Source organism: Sapajus apella, unplaced genomic scaffold (assembly GCF_009761245.1).
Source record: "Sapajus apella isolate SASKATOON/1434 unplaced genomic scaffold, GSC_monkey_1.0 scaffold48, whole genome shotgun sequence".
In the NCBI taxonomy this organism is placed as follows: Eukaryota; Metazoa; Chordata; class Mammalia; order Primates; family Cebidae; genus Sapajus; species Sapajus apella.
Genome location: NW_022436988.1, coordinates 16862109 through 16883766, shown reverse-complemented (window position 1 = coordinate 16883766; position 21658 = coordinate 16862109). Strand labels below are relative to the sequence as shown.

The 21658-nt window shown below is 45.6% G+C and overlaps 1 protein-coding gene and 1 pseudogene across 2 annotated transcripts in view; one reads left to right on the top strand and one right to left on the bottom strand.

Annotated features, from left to right (window-relative positions):
• Nucleotides 1–21658, bottom strand: part of PITPNC1 (phosphatidylinositol transfer protein cytoplasmic 1) — a 322862-nt gene that overhangs the window by 277771 nt on the left and 23433 nt on the right. The window lies entirely within an intron of this gene.
• Nucleotides 13870–13967, top strand: LOC116525886 (annotated as a pseudogene).

Genomic DNA, 21658 nt, shown 5'->3' with positions numbered 1-21658 from the left:
ACCCAGAGGACCCTGAAGATCCCCCAAAAGAGACTGGAGCCCAATATATTCTAGCTAACATCATGGGTATTGCACTATTCATGGCTGGTGAAATTCTAAGTAGCTTCATAATGAATTATGCTCCATTAGATATTTGTGACTTTCCTTCCACCACATATAGATGGTATAAGTAAAAGACTATTGATTGATCAGAAGAAACACCGGAAAATAAGTCTGAGTACCAAAACACTAAGTGCTTCTACAACAAAATATAAACAAATCAGGAAATGTAATGGAAATAAAAACACAAACAGAAAATAGAAGTGAGGCTGGGCACAATGGTTCATGCCTATAATCCCAGTACTTTGGGAGGCTGTGGCAGGCAGTTCATTTGAGGCCAGGAGTTCAAGACCAGCCTGGCCAACATGGCAAAACCCCATCTCTACTAAAAATACAAAAATCAGCCAGGCATGGTGGTGCATGCCTGTAATCCCAGCTGCTTGGGAGGCTGAGTGAGAGGACCACTTGACTCAAGGAGGTGGAGGTTGCAGTGAGCCAAGATCTCACCACTGTGCTCCAGCCTGGCAACAGAGCAAGACTTGAATGAACGAACAAACAAATGAAAGAAAGAGAAAGAGAGAAAGAGAGAGGAAGGGAGGGAGGGAGGGAGGGAAGGGAATAGAAGTGGCTAATTTCTGTACACCACCAAGAATTGAGAAATCTGGCCACACATTGAGATTCTTTACTCCACTGCTTCTTGCTGTATCCAGGGGCAGGCTGACGAGCTGACTTAGTAATTCCTGAGAACCCTCCACTGGAGGTTTTCAAATCATAATTAATACAAAACATGTCATAAAAAGGCTCACTAATCATTGATCATTAAAATACATTCTCTTCTATGGAATGCCTTTATTAGCTTCACTCTGAAAACACTGCTTGTTTCTGCCCCTCTCAGGGACCAAAGACGGACTGATGTCAGGCCCAAAGTGCATGAAGCAAAATGAACCACGATTCATCTCTGACAGCTCTGTGTTTTATGGATGGACAGATGTGGATGGTTCTGGAACAAAAGGGTTTGTTCTCTCTCTCTCTCTCAAGGGTTTGTTCTCTCTCTCTCTCTCTCTCTCTATTTCTTTTTTGAGACCAGGTCTCACTCTGGGTCTTCAGCCTCACCCAAGCTGGAGTGCGGTGGCACAATCTCGGCTCACTGCAACTTCTGCCTCCCGGGTTTAAGCAATTCTCCTGCCTCAGCCTCCCAGGTAGCTGGGATCACATGTATGAGCCACCATGCCCGGCTAATTTTTGTATTTTTAGTAGAGACGGGGTTTCGCCATGTTGGCCAGGCTGGTCTCAAACTCCTGACCTCAGGTGATCTGCTCACCTCGGCCTCCCAAAATGCTAGGATGATAGGTTTGAGCCATCACACCTGGCCTGTTTTTTTTTTTACTTTTTCTAATAAGTCAGTCTACTCTGTAGTTGAGGAAAAAGAGTGTCTTCCCTTTCTCGGAATTTTCCTGATACCCTACTTAAGGTCAAAACGAGAAAGTGTCCCAATAGGTAGGAAGACGGGCCAGCTCTTGCATTAAAAGATGTGCTGAACCCACCACATTTGAAGCAATGACACAGAGAAGGATCCACGAGCCTGGCACTGCAACTTGAGATGATGCTTCCTGGATATAAATCTGTCTTAGTAGGAAATGCATCATATCTGTGTCCTACTCCAGAAATAGGAAACTTCTAGAATCCGTGCCAGTGTGGTGGAACTGATGGAACCACTGGGAGAGCTTCCATTTCTCTACCACATGTACCTACTTCCCCCTCACTCTCTGCTCCTGCCTCTTTCCCAGCCCCTGTTCCCATCTTTCTGCTTTCTCATCCTTTTTGCTCTCCTTCTCCCCCAAGCATGCTTTTACTTACAATTGGAAGCCACAGTCTCTGCTTAATATCACTAAATGTTAATCTGGACCAAGAGGTTGCTGTCCTCTGCCCCCTACCTGGTGAGCTTGCATGAAAGTAGCCAGTGGTAGCTTTGTAATATCAAGCCAAACCTAAGAAGCACAAAATTCTCACAGGCTGCATGGTCTCTGCACATTACCCAACTCATCACCAGTGCCCATTTTCTCTGGTCAAGTGCATTCATTTTCACATGATTTTATTAAGTGAAATTCAGGCCAGGTGAGGTGGCTCACAGCCAGGTGATGTGGCTCACGCCTGTAATCTTGTCATTTTGGGAGGCCGAGGTGGGCAAATCACCTGAGGTCAGGAGTTCGAGACCAGCCTGGCCAACATGGTGAAACCCTATCCCTACTAAAAATACAAAAATTAGCCAGGCATGGTGGCGGGTACCTGTGATCCCCGCTACTCGGGAGGCTGAGGTAGGAGAATCACTTGAACCCAGGAGGCAGAGGTTGCAGTGAGCCAAGACGCACCACTGTACTCCAGCCTGGGCAACAAGAGCAAAACTCTGTCTCCAAAAAAAAAAAAAAATGTCAGTCGAGGTGGCTCACACCTTTAATCTCAGCACTGTGGGAGGCCAAGGCGGGTGGATCACCTGAGGTCGGGAGTTCGAGATCAGCCTGACTAACATGGAGAAACCCTGTCTCTACTAAAAATACAAAAAATTAGCCGGGCATGGTGGCACATGCCTGTAATCCCACTTACTCTTGGGGCTGAGGCAGGAAAATCGCTTGAACCCAGGAGGCGGAGGTTGCAGTGAGCCGAGACTGCGCTATTGCACTCCGGCCTGGGTGACAAGAGTGAAACTCCGTCTCCAAAAAAAAAAAAAATTCCTAATATGCCGCCATCCTCAGCTGCTGATTGTGTTTTTGCTTCCTTCCCTCCAGCAACGCAGTTTCATGGAACATGAAGAAAGCTACCTACCTACCCAAGGAATGAAAGCTGTGATTCTCTTGTGATAGGAACTGTCTGCATGAAACCCTGAAATTCCCTTTTCTCCCTTTGTTTATTTTTGGGTCAGTACGTACTTACTCAGCAAAGTTGGAATATTCCATTTAAATGTAAAACTATCTTCTCCCATGACTGGCAGAGCAGCACTGCCATAAGCAGACCAATTGAACAAGTTAGAAATTTGGTCTCCAATAAAAATAGGTATTGGGAGCTTTATATGACCACAAGGCAATAAGCACATCTTAATCTACTGCCTAAGCTTCTCCTGAGAAGAAAGTCCTGTGCCTGGGAGCCTTAAGATCCAAATCATCTGTCAGTGAAAGGATTTATGACATATCCTTCCCAAGGAAAGAATATCCCAATACACTGCCTCGTTCCATTGACTTTTTCTTCCAGACAGGGTCTTGCCCTGTCACCCAGCCTAGAGTACAGTGGCACGAACACAGCTCACTGCAGCCTGGACCTCCTGGGTTCAAGTGATCCTCCCGCCTCAGCCTCCCAAGTAGCTGGGACTACAGGTGCGTGCCACCACGCCCAGCTCATTTTTTTTATTTTTTGTAGAGACAGGGTCTCACCATGTTATCCATGCTGATCTCAAACTCCTGGGCTCAAGCAATCCTCCTGCCTCAGCCTCCCAAAGTGCTGGGATTACAAACATGAGCCACCGCACCCAGCCTCCACTGACTTCAAGCAGTCCGAGCTCCCATGTCTGAGGGAAACCTTTTCAATGGTACCAGCTACAGAGGTGAGGTGTGCTATCAACTGCTTGAGAGGTAACTTAGGAGCAGTGTAAATATAAATATGACCCACAGCAGAGAATATCAGAATTTTACAGAAAATACAAGAGATTCAATTCACACCTTCAAACACTACAGATCTACAGGACAATGTAGAAGACTCAGGAAGGCTGGCAACCAATAAATTATATGTAGGTTAAATTACCTCTGCTTCTCTTACCTTGCTGACACCTTGGTGGGCTCAAGAATCAAGACAGTGCTGAATGTGGACCCAGTACAGCTGCTCACACCTGTAATCTCAGCACTTTGGGAGGCTGAGGCAGGAGGATCGCTTGAGGCCAGGGGTTCGAGACCAGTCTGGGCAAACATAGCAAGACTCCGTCTCTTCAAAAAAAATGTAAAAAATTAGCTGAGCATGGTGGCATGTGCCTGCAGTCCTAGCTACTAGGCTGAGGCAGGAGAATTGTTCAAGCCCAGGAACTGAAGTCTTCAGTGAGCTTTGATCATGACACTGCACTCTAGCCTGGGTGACAGAGCAAGATCCTGTCTCAAAAAAAAATTTTTTTTAAGAGAAGGCTGAATGTTTTGACCATTTCCTTTTAAGGCACCGATCATTGATGAAAACTCTTGAATGGTGACATAGGTGCCAAGCTGAATAAAAGAGGAATGTGGTTCAGCAAAAATCGCACTTCTCAAATATGGCAGGACCCACCCCAGCATAACAGCATCCCTGCACCTGGGAACCAGGATTAAGAGGCTGGGGGCCAAGGGAGCGAGGAGAAATATGCTGCATCTGCCATCTGACAGTGGGTGAAATTATGAAGGGCTCCATTGTAAATAAATACATGGGCTGGGCGCAGTGGCTCATGCCTGTAATCTTGGCACTTTGGGAGGCCAAGGCAAGAGGATCATTTGAGGTCAGGAGTTCGAGACCAGTCTGGACAACATAGTGAAACCCTGTCTTTGGTAAAAATACAAAATTATCTGGGCATGGTGGTGGGTACCTGTAATCCCAGCTACCCGGGAGGCTGAGGCAAGAGAACTGCTTGAACCCAGGAAGCAGAGGTTGCAGTGAGCCAAGATAGCGCCATTGCACTCCAGCTGAGTGGCAGAGCAAGATCCTTTCTCAAAAAAAAAAATAGCAACACATGGCTGGGCACGTTGGCTCATGCCTGTAATCCTAGCACTTTGGGAGGCTGAGGTGGGTGGATCACTTGATCAATTTAAGACCAGCCTGGCCAACATGGTGAAACCATGTCTCTACTAAAAACACAAAAATTAGCCAGTTGTGACACCTGACACCTATGAATCGCAGCTACTCAGGAAGCTGAAGCAGGAGAATGGCTTGAACCCAGGAGGTGGAGGTGGAGTTGCAGTGAGCCGAGATCACACCACTGCACTCCAGCATGGGTGACAGAGCGAGACTCTGTCTTTAAAAAAAAAGAAAGCGGCTGGGCGCGGTGGCTCACGCCTGTAATCCTACCACTTTGGGAGGCCAAGGTGGGTGGATCACCTGAGATCAGGAGTTTAAGACCAGCCTGGCCGTCATGGTGAAACCCCATCTTTATTAATTAAAAAAAAAGAAAGAAAGAAAGCAATATAAAAGTAAACAAGGAACGGGAGGCTTAAATTTATGTACAAAAAAAGGATAAAGCGTATGTCCAAAATTAAGAGAAATTTTCAGTAAGTACCTGGGTCCGTAAGGCTCCAGTCATTCTCCTTACCTCACATGCTATTTTCCATATCAATCTACACATAACACTGGTAATGCCACGCCTTTAATTTTTGCAATTGTTCTTCAACCTAATGAGTAAAGAAGAATGAAGAAAGGCAGTACATTTTTACACACGTAGCAAATATAAACCCTACTCAGGTTTTTTTTTTTTTCAGGCAAGCGTGATTTTCAAAAGTCACTGTCTTCATTCTGAAAGACATGACTCTTGCATATTTATCAAGTCTAAGCTGGAACTTTATTGCTGTTGACCAAATCATCTAGATGAAGGAAGAGTACAACACGATCTTCAGAAAATGTTATAAAGCTTCAGGCAGAATAAAGTTAGAATGAGTTGCCGGGTTCCAAAAGATGTAACATTTTAGATTTCAGCCGGGCGCGGTGGCTCACGCCTGTAATCCCAGCACTTTGGGAGGCCGAGGCGGGTGGATCACGAGGTCAAGAGATCGAGACCATCCTGGTCAACGTGGTGAAACCCTGTCTCTACTAAAAATACAAAAAATTAGCTGGGTATGGTGGCTCATGCCTGTAATCCCAGCTACTCAGGAGGCTGAGGCAGGAGAATTGCCTGAACCTAGGAGGCGGAGTTGCGGTGAGCCGAGATCGTGCCATTGCACTCCAGCCTGGGTAACAAGAGTGAAACTCTGTCTCCAAAAAAAAAAAAAATTTTAGATTTCATTTATTAAGGGCATCGCAAGGCTGTTGCATAACCGTGTCCACATAATCGTAATAGCCAACATTCCATTAACTCTGATTTTTCAGAGAACCAAGGCAATAAAAAGAAGAGATATCAAAAGTTAACTACATAGTACATTTGGGGAACAGTGGTTTGATTTGGCCGGGGCCCAGGACACAAGGGAAGGGCAGAGGATGAGGCTGAATGAAGTCAGTCCAGGAGGACTTTAAATGTCACACAAAGGGGCTTAGACTTGTATTCTAAAACAGGCTGTGCTGACCCAAGGAATGTGGAGATGATGACGTGTGTCTTGCTGTTAGGAAACTTACAATCTAATGGGAGTGACATCTAGAGAGGGTCCTGAGCTACAGAAGGGCAGGAGAGAAATGAAGTATGGCTGGGGTGATGAGAAAAACCTTTCCTGGGAATGTGGCGTTTCAGTTGGACCCTGAAGAGTAGGCAGAATTTTGACAGCAGTGGATGGCAACGAAAGAGCATAATAAATCGAGTGAGTGTGCAAAGAAATCAGGCATGGGAGCTCATGCCTGTAATCCCAGCACTTTGAGAAGCTGAGGAGGGTGGATGGCTCGAGCTCAGGAGTTTGAGACCAGCCTGGTGAACATGGTGAAACCCTGTCTCTACAAAAAATACAAAATTAGCCAGGCCTGGTGGCACACACCTGTAGTTCTAGCTACTCAGGAGCCTGAGATGGGAGAATTGCTTGAGCCCGGGAGGCAGAGGTTGCAGTGAGCCAAGATCATGCCACTGCACTACAGCCTGGGTGACAGAGCAAAACCCTGTCTCAAAAAATAAAAATAAAAAAAGAGAATGTGCAAAGACTCGGAAACAGAAAAACATAGAACACGCTCAGAAACTGGTGAGTATTTCACTTCAACTGGACCTCCCCCTTTGTCCCGGGTATTCTCTGTTGACATGGCACTGATTGTGGTTTGTCATTATTCCTATTCCTATTTTTCCTATTTTATTTTGAAGTTCTTACATGTTATACATATAAATAGTTGGCTCCTTTTTACTGCTGAATAGTATTCCATTGAAAGGACATACCACCACTGGTTGATGCACTCACCTATTGGTAGACATCTGGATTGTTTCCAGGTTTTGGCTATTCTAAACAAAACAGGCATAGTCGCTTTTAATTTCTGCCTTTACTGTTTGGCAATTCCTCCTATGTTCTCTTTCCAAAGTGCCTCTTACTTGGCCATGGCTTGAAAACTGATAAGGCTGGGTTGAGGGTACATGGAAGTCCATCACACCATTCTATTTTTTTTTTTTTTTTCAGTTCAAACTCATTTCCCTTTTATTAAAGTCCAAGTTACCATAACATGGTTTGGTATTCAATAAAGACAAAGGTGTTCAAATAAGGTAACATGTTATCATCAGCATTTCTAGGGGACTGCTTACAATCAAGTAGCAATACCAAAAAGTCCTCAGGAAGCTTCTCCGTGGGGTTTACACTTTGTCTAGGCCCAGGTCCTCTGGAGTGGAAATTCTCAATTCATTTAAAGTAGGTCTGAGTTCTTTGATGGCACAGGGGTAAGATTTTTCTTATGAGGTCCTGCTTTGTCCTTAACACCCTCGAGGATGCAAACCACCCTAGCAAAAGCATTTAACTGTCTGCATGCCTGCAATGCAACATCAGTGATTTGGGGTTCGGGAACCAGACCACAGCCAGCAAGCGTGTTCAATTCTTTATGCAATTCCCAGGCATCTATCTCTGGCTTGTTGAAGCCTGCTACCCAGCAAGCATCAAACTCCTCATCTGCCTCATGTGAACCACAGGAGCAGCAGCAAACTGACAGGAGAGCCGTGGTGGAGCCCAGGCACAGCGGCAGAGAACAATGCCCCGCATGACGGCAATGATGACACACAGGCTGAGGCTAGGAAGAAGCCCCATTCTCTCTTTTTTATATAGCGTTAAACTTTTCCATACTTAAAAAAAAAAAGAAAAGAAAATTAAACACACTATAAACTGCTTTTTGTTGACAGTATTGCCATACTGAAAATATGGCCAGGCGCGGTGGCAAATGCCTGTAATGCCAGCACTTTGGGAGTCCAAGGTGGGCAGATCACAAGGTCAGGAGATCGAGACCATCCTGATCAACATGGTGAAACCCTGTCTCTACTAAAATACAAAAAAATTAGCCAGGCGTGGTGGCGTGTGCCTGCAGTCCCAGCAACTCAGGAGGCTGAGGCAGGGGAATCACTTGAACCCGGCGGAAGAGGTTGCAGTGAGCAAAGATCGCACCACTGCCCTCCAGCTTGGTGACAGAGCAAAACACCACCTCAAAAAAAAAAAAACAATTCAGTAATTCTGTAGCTGAGCTAATGGGTCAAACTTAGGGGCTTCATTTAAAGAAGGTTTAAGTTTAATTCCCATATAATACTCAAATCACGGAGAGTGTTTGCTAAAAATACAAATTCTTTGTGCTATTCTCTGAACTACCTAGCACCCTAAATCATTCTTAAGAGCAGGCAGTTTAGAAGACTGGAAAACACCGAATTCTCTTTCTGGATGATCTAACCTCCAATTTGGTTTCATATCAGAAAAAGAATAACAAGAAATTTAATTCCTAATGGAATCTCTTTCTATTCCTATCTTTCCATTTCTTCTCCATCAGTCTCAGATTCTCAAAAACATTGAAGTTACATCTAGCAGTCAACTCATTACAGAGGAAAACAGTAGTAAGGAGATGATCGACAAGAACTAGAAAGTAGGCCGGGCGCGGTGGCTCAAGCCTGTAATCCCAGCACTTTGGGAGGCCGAGGCGGGTGGATCACAAGGTCAAGAGATCGAGACCATCCTGGTCAACATGGTGAAACCCCGTCTCTACTAAAAATACAAAAAAAAATCAGCTGGGCATGGTGGCGCATGCCTGTAGTCCCAGCTACTCAGGAGGCTGAGGCAGGAGAATTGCCTGAACCCAGGAGGCGGAGGTTGCGGTGAGCCGAGATCGCGCCATTGCACTCCAGCCTGGGTAACATGAGTGAAACTCCGTCTCCAAAAAAAAAAGAACTAGAAAGTAACTTGCAAATGGGAAACATAAGAAAAGAAAAAAGGAAGTCAAATACAAAGAGAAATATGAAGGAAGGCCTGGCGCGGTGGCTCACATCGTAATCCCAGCACTTTGGGGGGCTAAGGCAGGTGGATCACCTGAGACTGGGAGTTCAAGACCAGCCTGGCCAACATGGAGAAACCCACCCCCTCTACTAAAAATACAAAATTAGCCAGGTGTGGTGGCACATGACTGTAATCCCAGCTACTTGGGAGGCTGAGGCAGGAGAATCACTTGGACCCAGGAGGTAGAGGTTGCAGTGAGCTGAGGTCGTGCCATTGCACTCCAGCCTGGGCAACAAGAGGGAAATGCCATCTCAAAAAAGAAAAAGAAAGAAAGAGAGAAAAAGAGAAAGAGAAGAGAAAGAAAGAGAGAGAGAGAGAAAGAAAGAAAGAGGCCGGGCGCGGTGGCTCAAGCCTGTAATCCCAGCACTTTGGGAGGCCGAGGCGGGTGGATCATGAGGTCAAGAGATCGAGACCATCCTGGTCAACATGGTGAAACCCCGTCTCTACTAAAAATATAAAACATTAGCTGGGCATGGTGGTGCGTGCCTGTAATCCCAGCTATTCAGGAGGCTGAGGCAGGAGAATTGCCTGAACCCAGGAGGCGGAGGTTGCGGTGAGCCGAGATTGCGCCATTGCACTCCAGCCTGGGTAACAAGAGCGAAACTCCGTCTCAAAAAAAAAAAAAAAAGAAAGAAAGAAAGAAAAAGGAAGGAAGGAAGGAAGAAAGGAAGGAAAGAAAGAAAGAAAGAAAGAAATTTAGCCTGTTTGACTCTCCAAACCATGGTTTTTCTGGAAGAAGTGCAGTACCATGGAAAGGGAGCTTGAACTCTAGAGCCAGAGTATCTGGGTTCAAACCCTGGCTCCGCCACTCCCCTCTCTGTGCCTCAGTTTCCCATTTGTAACACAGGAACAGTAACAGAATCTACTTCACAGGATCATTGTGTAGATTAAACAAATTAATATACATAAGTGTTTAGCCCTTATTAAGTACCCCCAGAACGATAGTCATTACTACTCTGTGTAAGAGGAATAAGGATCAATTCCATCTAGCTCTGTCTTGTGCCCCAGGTATAATAAGCAGTCATAACGTTACCCTGTTTCTGACACCAAGGTGCCTTCTGGTTTTCAAGTTCTCATTTCTTTAACATAGGGCCTAGTGACCTACTAGGACCCAGGTTTCCCTGGGCCCCGCGCATCTTGTCGGTTCCTCCTTTCTCCTGCTCTCACTCCTGCCTTGTAAGTGGCATTCTGTCCCTGTGCCCCAGCTCCAGGTGGAGCACTTTCCAACATGCTTCTCTGCCAGGCAGGCTGCCCACCTCCCCAGCCCACCCACCGTCCAGGAGCCTTTCTTTACCTCCTGCTGGCCATCCCTGGTGACCGGTGTGCTGTGCTTTCCAGGACAACTCACTTTCTGTAAAAGCTGTAGATGTGCCCCACTCCCGAGAGAATTTCCTACTTTTTCAAGGTTCTGAGTGCTATTGGCCCTTCCATCCTTCAGCCCTTTTACATGATACTAGTGAATGAGACCATGAAATAGGGCAGGTGTCTCATCATTATGAGCAGAACTCTGTGTTAGCATAACCACTGAATGATGATAGGTGGGTACCAAGAAAACGAAGCGCCCCCACCTCCCTTTCATAGCTGTTGATTCTGTCAACTGCTCTATTTTTTTTGTTGTTGTTGTTACAAAGTCTCGCTCAGTCGTCCAGGCTGGAGTGCAGTGGCGCAATCTCGGCTCACCGCAACCTCCGCCTCCTGTGTCCAAGCAATTCTCCTGCCTCAGCCTCCTGAGTAGCTGGATTACAGGCGCCCACCACCACACCTAGCTAATTTTTGTATTTTTAGTAGAGACGGGGTTTCACCATGTTGGTCAGGCTGGTCTTGAACTCCTGACCTCATGATCCACCCACCTTGGCCTCTCAAAGTGCGGGATTACAGACGTAAGCCACCGAGCCCAGCCCAACTGCTCTATAATACTTGCTCCAGACCCTACGTAAGAGAACAGTAGTAGGCTGGCGTGATATTGCTTTACTTAACACACAGACTCACCTACTACTAGCAAAAACCTTCACCAGGCCAGTGAGGTGGCTCACCCCCGAAATCCCAGTGCTTTGGGAGGCCAAGGTGGAAGGATCTCTTGAGCTCAGGAGTTTAAGACCAGCCTGAACAACATAGAAAGACCTCACCCCTACAAAAAAAAAAAAAAGAAAAGAAAATCAAAAAAATTAGCTGGGAATGGCATACACACCTGTGGTCCCAGGCACTCAGGAGGGCTGAGGTGGGAGGATCGCTTGGGGTTGGGAGGTCGTGGCTGCAGTGAGCTGTGATTGTACCACTGCACTGTACTCCAGCCTGGGTGACAGAGTGAGACACTGTCTCAAAAACAAACAAACCACCACCTCAGCCAGCCAGAGACCTGTTTAAGCTGCATATTAATATTTTAAAATGTAAAGAGATACTTAAGTCTTCACTGTGAAAAAATAAAATAAAATAAATAAAGCAATACTAAGCAATACTAATTGCACACTGCGTTCTCTAGCTACTGGCGTTTTGTTTGTCTAATTCTTGCTAATAAAATATCAGAGGCCTACAAGGCAAATTTCACTTGCAAATATCACTTGTTTCTTTTTAGTAATGACTCTTTTCAGTGAGAGACAAAACAAACAGAATGCTTAAAACTGGTTTCCAAAATGTAATTGACACATCACTGATAAGAGTATGACAGTCACTTCGGAAAACCGCGCACGCGCTGCACTTCTAGGCTCATACCCTTAGAGAGAAACTCAGGCACACATAGTAAGAGACACGTTCAAATGAGTTCAGAGCAATAGTGTTCGTAACAGCAACCTCTGGAAACAACCCAACGTGTATGGAACAAAGAATAAATATACATCACGGCAGATTCATAGAAAGGATACTATTTTTTAGCCATAAAGAAATGAATGATTTGGGCCAGGCGCAGTGGCTCACGCCTGTAATCCCAGCACTTTGGAAGGCCAAGGTGGGTGGATCAATTGAGGTCAGGAGTTTGAGACCAGCTTGGACAACATGGTGAAACCTTGACTCTACTAAAAATACAAAATTAGCCAGGCATGGTGGCGCGCATCTGTAATCCCAAGTACTCTGGAGGCTGAGGCATCAGAATCGCTTGAACCCAGGAGGCGGAGGTGTCAGTGAGCCAAGATCATGCCACTGCACTCCAGCCTGGGCAACAAGAGCAAAACTCTATCCCTACACCCACCCCTGCAAAAAAAAAAAAAAAAAAAAAAAAAAGATTTGTAGTTATATGCAGCAATCTCAGGATCAAAATGTTGAGTGAAAAAGAGCAAGCTTCAGACAATACAATGGGGAAAAATGTCTTTTCAACAAATGATGCTTGGACAAATGGGTATCCAAACGAAAAAGGATAAATCTGCTGGACCCCTACCCCACACCATATGCAAAAATTAATTCCAAATGGGCCAAAGACCTAAATGTAAGAGCTAAAACTATAAAGCTCTTAGAAGAAAACAAAAGCATAAATCTTTGTGACCTTGGATTCAGGAATGTTTTCTTACATGTTAAACCAAGGCACAAGGAACTAAAAGAAAAAAAGAAGGCTGGTCTGAAGGTAGTGAGTTACCTCAATTGATTGTTCACACTGAGTTACAGGTTGAACTCCTTGTTCTATTATTTCCCCTTTTCTTACTACTGCATTTGATGAAAGGAAGGGAGGGAGGAAGGGAGGGAGGAAGGAAGGAAAAAAGGAAGGAGGGAGGGAGGGAAGGAGAGAAGGAAGGAAGGAAAAAGGAAGGGGGAAGGGAGAAAAGAGGAAGAGAGGGAGGGAGGGAAGAGAAGAAAAAAGAAACACTGAACTTCATCAAAAAACTTTATTTTTTTTTTTAGGCAGAGTCTTACTCAGTCATCCAGGCTGTATTGCAGTGGCGAGATCTTGGCTCAGTGAAACCTCCGCCTCCCAGGTTCAAGCGATTCTCCTGCCTCAGCCTCCAGAGTAGCTGGGATTACAGGCATGCACCACCATGCCTGGCTAATTTTTGTATTTTTAGTAGAGACAAGATTTTGCCATGTTGTCCAGGCTGATCTCAAATCCCTGACCTCAGATGAGCCATTGTGCTCAGCCTGAACTTCATCAAAATTTAAAACTTTTGATCCTAGGTCAGGCACCTATAATTCTAGCACTTTGGGAGACTGAGGTGGGCAGATTGCCTGAGCTCAGGAGTTCAAGACCAGCCTGGGCAACATGGTGAAACCCTGATTCTACTAAAAATACAAAAAAAATTAGCTGGGCATGGTGGCAAATGCCTGCAATCCCAGCTACTAGGAGGCTGAGGCACAAGAATGGCTTGAACTAGGGAGGCGGAGGTTGTATTGAGTCGAGATCACACCACTGCACTCCAGTCTGGGAGACAGAGCAAGATTCCATTAAAATAAAATAAAACTTTTGATCATTTTGTGGTTCACAAGCAAGGTGATTGGGTTTTTTTTTTTTTTTTTTTGAGCCGGAGTTTCGCTCGTTACCCAGGCTGGAGTGCAATGGCGCGATCTCGGCTCACCGCAACCTCCGCCTCCTGGGTTCAGGCAATTCTCCTGCCTCAGCCTCCTGAGTAGCTGGGATTACAGGCACGCGCCACCATGCCCAGCTAATTTTTTGTATTTTTAGTAGAGACGGGGTTTCACCATGTTGACCAGGATGGTCTCGATCTCTTGACCTCGTGATCCACCCGCCTCGGCCTCCCAAAGTGCTGGGATTACAGGCGTGAGCCATGCGCCCGGTGGTGATTGGGTTTTTACACTCCTGTGTGACACATGCCTCTCTCTCAAACCTCATTACGACATCAGCACATTGCCTATCTGATGTAAAAAATAATTTATTTTGGCTGGGCATGGTGTCTCACACCTGTAATACCAGCAACTTTGGGAGGCCCAGGTGGGTGGATCACCTGAGCTCAGGAGTTCAAGACCAGCCTGACCAACATGGTGAAACGCTGTCTCTACTAAAAATACAAAAGTTAGCTGGGCGTGGTAGCACGCACCTGTAATCCCAGCTACTCAGGAGGCTGAGGCAGGAGAATCACTTGAACCTGGGAGGCGGAAGTTGCAGTGAGCCGAGATCGCGTCACTGCACTCCAGCCTGGGTGACAGAGTGAGGCTCCGTCTCAAAAAATTGTAGTAATAATAATAATAATTTATTTTAGATTTTTAAATTGAAAATTTTTGTGTTTTAAAAGTCACTACGAAAAAGTGAAAAGACAACCCACAGAATGGAAGAAAATTTTTGTAAATGAAATATCTGACGAGAGTCTAGCATCGAGAGCATATAAGGAAGTTTTACAACTCAACCATAGAAGGCATGTAACCCCACTGGAAACCAGACAAAGGATTTCAACAGAAACTTCTTCAAAGAAGATATACAAATTGCCACTAGACGAAGACTTCCAACATAATAGGGAAACGCAAATGAAAACCACAATGAGATACCGCTTCACACTGACTAGAATGGCTAGGACCAAAAAGGAAGGAAAGTGCTGGCCAGGATGTAGGAAATTGGAACCGTGGTACCCTGTAGGTGGGAATGTAAAATGGTGCCGGCACTGTGGAAAAGTTTGGCAGCACCTCAAAAAGCTAAACATAGAATTACATATGACCCAGCAATTCCACCGCTAGGTATATATCCAAAAGAACCGAAAACAGGTGGTTAAATAAAAGCTTGTATGTGCTGCACTACAGCTTGGGCGACAGTGCGAGACTCCGCCTCAAAAAACCAAAAAACAAAAAAAGCTTGTATGTGAATGGTCATAGCAGCATTGCTCATAATGGCCAAAAAGTGCAAACGACCCAAACGTCCAATAATATAAATGTTGTATATCCATACAATCAAATATTATTAAACCATAAGGCCAGGCGTGGTGGCTCAAAACTGTAATCCCAGGACTTTAGGAGGCAGAGGTGGGCGGATCACTTGAGGCCAGGAGTTCGAGACCAGCCTGGCCAACATGGTGAAACCCCAAGTCTACTAAAAATACAACAATTAGCCGGGTGTGGTGGCGCACACCTGGAATCCCAGCTCCTTGGGAGGCTGAGGCGAGAGGGTGGTCTGAACCTGGGAAGCGGATGTTGCTGAGATTGCACCACTGCACTCCAGCCTGCGACACAGAGAAAGACTTTATCTCAAAAAAAAATTGTATCTATAATTAAGCCATGAAAAGGAATGAGGTACTGCTTCATACTGCAACACAGACCTTTTATTAAACATTATGCTAAGCAAAATGAAGGCCACACATTGTATGATTTCATTTACATGAAATGTCCAGATAGGCCAATCTGTAAGGATAGAAAGTACAGAAGAGTAAGCGGCCAGTGGTTGGGAAAGGGGGAAATAGGGAGTGACTGTCAATGGGTATGAGGTTTCTTTTGGGAATAGTGAAGATATTCTAGAATTGGCCAGGCAAGGTGACACACACCTGAAATCCAGCTACTCAGGAGGCTGAGGCAGGAGAACTCCTTGAGCCCAGGAGTTCAAGGCTATAGCGCGTGATGATCGCACGTGTGAAAAGCCACTGCACTTCAGCCTGGGCAACACAGCAAGACTCAACCTCCAAAAAAGGAAAAGAAAATGTTCTAGAATTGAATAGCTATGATGGGTGCATAACTTTAAGAATATACTAAAAACCAGGGGTCTGGGCCGGGCGCGGTGGCTTAAGCCTGTAATCCCAGCACTGTGGGAGGCCGAGGCGGGTGGATCACGAGGTCAAGAGATCGAGACCATCCTGGTCAACATGGTGAAACCCCGTCTCTACTAAAACTACAAAAAATTAGCTGGGCATGGTGGTGCGTGCCTGTAATCCCAGCGACTCAGGAGGCTGGGGCAGGAGAATTGCCTGAACCCAGGAGGCGGAGGTTGCGGTGAGCCGAGATCGCGCCATTGCACTCCAGCCAGGGTAAAAAGAGCAAAACTCCATCAACAAAAAAAAAAAAAAAAAAAAAAAAAAAACCAGGGGTCTGTACACTTATGTAAAGGAATGTATTTTGTGACATGTGAATTATTTCTATTTGAAAATTTACTAGGAAAAAATAGCAAGTTATTGAAGACTAAATTCTCTATAATGCCACATGTATAGAGTCTGGGATGAGGAAGGGGCGTATAGAAAATGTTGACTATGGGCAAGGCACAGTGGCTCACACCTATAATCCCAGCACTTTGGGAGGCCAAGGCAGGAGGATCACCTGAGCTCAGTAGTTCAAGGCCAGCGTGGGCAACATGGCGAAATTTCATCTCTATAAATACAAAAAATTAGCCAGATATGGTGGTGCACGCCTGTAATCCCAGCTACTCAGGAGGCTGAGGCAGGAGAATCACTTGAACCCAGGAGGTGGACCCTGCAGTGAGCCAAGATCACACCATGTGGCACTCTAGTCTGGGCAAAAGAGCAAGGCTCTGTCTCAAAAAAAAAAAAAAGAAAGAAAATGTTGATTAAACTCATAACATTCTACTTATTAAACTGGACAATAGATTTATGGATAAATTGATTTATACCTGTGGAATATTCAATAAAAAATAAAAATTTTAAAACAGCAATATATTTTTCTTGTTTTTTAAGCTACAATCAACACAAAATTAAATCTGATTTTTTTTTTTTTTGAGACGGAGTTTCACTCATGTTACCCAGGCTGGAGTGTAATGGCGCGATCTCGGCTCACCGCAACCTCCGCCTCCTGGGTTCAGGCAATTCTCCTGCCTCAGCCTCCTGAGTAGCTGGGATTACAGGCACGCGCCACCATGCCCAGCTAATTTTTTGTATTTTTAGTAGAGACGGGGTTTCACCATGTTGACCAGGATGGTCGCGATCTCTTGACCTCGTGATCCACCTGCCTCGGCCTCCCAAAGTGCTGGGATTACAGGCTTGAGCCACCGCACCCGGCCGATTTTTTTTTTTTTTTTTTTTTTTTGGAGACATGGTCTTGCTCTGTCACCCAGGCTGGAGTACAGTAGTGCAATCATGGCTCACTACAGCCTTAAACTCCCAGGCTCAAGTGATCCTCCCACCTCAGCCCCATTACAGTCATGAGCCACTGTGCCTGGCCCTAAATTTGAATTTTTTTTTTCTTTTTGAGATGGATTCTCACTCTATTGCCCAGGCTGGAGTGCAGTGGCATGATCTCGGCTCACTGCAACCTTCACCTCCTGGTTTCAAGCAGTTCTCATGCCTCAGGCTCCCAACTAGCTGGGATTAATAGGCATGCGCCATCATCCCCAGCTAATTTTTGTATTTTTAGTAGAGACGGGGTTTCACCATGTTGGCCAGGCTAGTCTCGAACTCCTGACCTCCGGTGATCTGCCCAACTCAGCCTCCCAAAGTGCTAGGCTAATAGGCATGAGTCATCGTGCCTGGCCCTAAATCTGAATTTAAATGACCATAAGCTGGCAGTCAACCTCAACTAAGGAACCACCATGTGCAAAGCACTATAAAAGCTACTATAGGGAGTTTTAAAAGAGGCAGTAACAATCATATAATCCAACGAGGAACCCATAATCTAAACCATGCCTGGCCACTAGCTCCAGAAAGCCATAAACCAGCTTCCCCCTTGAATAATCTTAGTCAAGCTTTTGTCACTCCCAGCAGCGGCTATTAGTTTAAGCAACTCATTTCATACAATTAAACAATTAAAATATTAAATTCATTTTACTTTGCACTTCAAAAATGTATTTTGAAAATCTCTTTCATCTCCCTTTTATAAGTCTGCTTTTAAAGGACTCAGGATAGATGCAGGTTTAGAGCATGCTTGGTGAATTGTAAAGAACTTGTATACAAGGCTTAGCTTTTCACTTGAAGTCATGTATTTTTAAAGCCCTGACTTAAATGATATCTTTAGATTATCACACATTCTCATCTAGGCTCTATTACAGCTTAGTTTCTGAATATTCATATAATGACATCTTCAAGTGCCTGTTTGTAAGATACAGTCTAGATAGACATAGAAGCTTTCTAAAAACAATCAAGATTTCCTTCAAGATTTATAATAGCTTGAAGGTAATCTAAAATCGTATCTATGTTTCCGGTTTTACCAAAGAATGGCAAATGCAAATGTTAACTTGAACAGTCCCTTTCCACTGAGAAGGTTCATATTCTTTTTTTTTTTTTTGAGACGGAGTTTCACTCATGTTACCCAGGCTGGAGTGCAATGGCGCGATCTCGGCTCACCGCAACCTCCGCCTCCTGGGTTCAGGCAATTCTCCTGCCTCAGCCTCCTGAGTAGCTGGGATTACAGGCACGCGCCACCATGCCCAGCTAATTTTTTGTATTTTTAGTGGAGACGGGGTTTCACCATGTTGACCAGGATGGTCTCGATCTCTTGACCTCGTGATCCACCCGCCTCGGCCTCCCAAAGTGCTGGGATTACAGGCTTGAGCCACCGCGCCCAGCCTCATATTCTTAATTTACATTACAGTTTTGGAGACATATGCTCCAGAAATGCTATCACTCCAGTAAATAATTCAGTAACATACTTCCATTTTGGGATATTTAGTATATTGATACAAATAACTTGATAATGAATTAATGTCACCTTCCCTTTGGTTGTACAAAACAATGGTATTGCCAGAGAAGCTAATGGAATTTGTAGACAAAGAGCCCGGGGCTGTTGCTGTTATATATATATATATACATACATGTATGCATGTATTTTTTTTTTTTTTTTTTGAGACGGAGTTTCACTCTTGTTACCCAGGCTGGAGTGCAATGGTGCGATCTCAGCTCACCGCAACCTCCGCCTCCTGGGTTCAGGCAATTCTCCTGCCCCAGCCTCCTGAGTAGCTGGGATTACAGGCACGCGCCACCATGCCCAGCTAATGTTTTTGTATTTTTAGTAGAGACGGGGTTTCACCATGTTGACCAGGATGGTCTCGATCTCTTGACCTCGTGATCCACCCGCCTCGGCCTCCCAAAGTGCTGGGATTACAGGCTTGAGCCACCGCGCCCGGCCTGTTTTTGTTTTTTTTTCTTTTTTGAGATGGAGTCTGGCTCTGTTGCCCAGGCTGGGATGCAGTGGCACAATCTCGGCTTACTGCAACCTCCACCTCCCAGGTTCAAGTGATTCTCCTGCCTCAGACTCCCAAGTAGCTGGGATTATAGGCACCCGCCACCATGCCCAGCTTATTTTTGCATTTGTAGTGGAGACAGGGTTTCAGCCTGTTGGCCATGCTGGTCTCCAACTCCTGACTTCAGGTGATCCACCCACCTCAGCCTCCCAAAGTGCTAGAATTACAGCCATGAGCTCTCATCACCACGCCCAGCCAAGCCCAGGGTTTAAACCCAGCTCTGCCATTAACAATCGGGATACCTGGCGGGGCGCGGTGGCTCAAGCCTGTAATCCCAGCACTTTGGGAGGCCGAGGCGGGTGGATCACGAGGTCAACAGATCGAGACCATCCTGGTCAACATGGTGAAACCCCGTCTCTACTAAAAATACAAAAAATTAGCTGGGCATGGTGGCGCGTGCCTGTAGTCCCAGCTGCTCAGGAGGCTGAGGCAGGAGAATTGCCTGAACGCAGGAGGCGGAGGTTGCGGTGAGCCGAGATCGCGCCATTGCACTCCAGCCTGGGTAACAAGAGCGAAACTCCGTCTCAAAAAAAAAAAAAAAACAATCGGGATACTTTGTCAAATCCTCTAAGCCTCAATTTCCACATCTGTAAAATGAAGATAATAGGATCCACCTTGGAGGATAACTGCAAACATGAAATGAGATGATTAACACACTGGACCTAGCCCACTAGAATGTTCCATAAATGTTGGCCCTCTGTGTTTTCCTTTCCCCTTAAAGCAAAGCCTTGCTAAATAAATGTCCACATAGACACATATATAATTAAATGTTTATACACTAAAAAAGTTGGCTTCACCATTTTCTAAATTTTCTCCTTTGCATACGAAATTATAATCTTAAACAGTTTCTCAAAATATCTAACGAGAACCGTGGTTTAAAAAAGTAAAACAAATGACGAAGTAGGAAATAATTCATTCTTAGGCTTATTAATATAATTGGGGGTTTCATTTCTACACCCAAATACCTACTGGTTTCTGCAACGAAGGAAAGCAGTCATGACTTAGGAGGTTTTAAAAATTATTATTATTATTATTTTGGTAGAGATGGGTTCCCACTATGTTGCCCAGGCTAGTCTCAAACTCCTGGACTCAAGGGCTCATTCCTGCCTCAGCCTCTTGGGAATACAGGCACAAGCCACTGCACCTGGCCAGACCGATGTTTTACGATTTAGATGTTACTGAAAAGTCATTGACTTAGAGAAAGACACAAAGTCATGCTTATCACATCTGCCACAAAGCTAAGAGGAAGGTTAATATAGATATAACAGAAGCAAGAATCGAAAACGTGGTCAGGCCGGGTGTAGTGGCTCACGCCCGTAATCCTAGCACTTTGGGAGGCCGAGGCAGGCAAATCATTTGAGGTCAGGAGTTCCAGGCCAGTCTGGCCAACATGGTGAAACCCCATCTCTACCAAAAATACAAAGATTAGCCGGGCGTGGTGGTGGGCATCTGTAATCCCAGCTACTCGGGAGGCTGAGGCAGGAGAATCACTTGAGCCTGGGAGGCGGAGGTTGCGGTGAACAGAGACTGTGCCACTGCACTCCAGCCTAGGCGACAGAGTGAGACTCCATCTCAACAAAGAAAGAAAGAAACAAACAATAAAAACAAAAGAAATGTGCTCAAACTTGAAACTAGTGGATGCCACTCATTGCATTTGTTTCAAAGAGCTGTGGTTATGGTTGCTGCCGTATGGCTGCTTGTTGTTTTGTTTTGTTTTTGAGACAGAGTCCTGTTCTATCGCCCAGGCTGGAGTGCAGTGGCTCAATCTCAGCTCACTGCAACTTCCACCTCCTGAGTTCAAGCGATTCTCCTGCCTCAGCCTCCCGAGTAGCTGGAACTACAGGTGCGTGCCACCACGCCCAGCTAATTTTTTTGTATTTTTAGTAGAGACGGGATTTCACTGTGTTAGCCAGGATGGTCTGATCTCCGGACCTTGTGACCCACCCACTTCAGCCTCCCAAAGTGCTGGGATTGCAGGCCTGAGCCACCTTACCAGGATGGCTGCTTGTTTCCAGCAGAACAAATACCCACAGGTTAAGAAATGGGGGAGGGGCGGCGGGAAAATGTCAGGAAACCGGGGGGAGGGGCGGGGCAGAGAAGACCAAGTGTAGCTGACCACCTTGTCAGAAGCAGCAAGCAGTTTGATGTAGCTTCTGCAAATGACAGGGCTAGTGTTAAAGCTAAAATTCCAGGCCGGGCGCGGTGGCTCAAGCCTGTAATCCCAGCACTGTGGGAGGCCGAGGCGGGTGGATCACGAGGTCAAGAGATCGAGACCATCCTGGTCAACATGGTGAAACCCCGTCTCTACTAAAACTACAAAAAATTAGCTGGGCATGGTGGTGCGTGCCTGTAATCCCAGCGACTCAGGAGGCTGGGGCAGGAGAATTGCCTGAACCCAGGAGGCGGAGGTTGCGGTGAGCCGAGATCGCGCCATTGCACTCCAGCCTGGGTA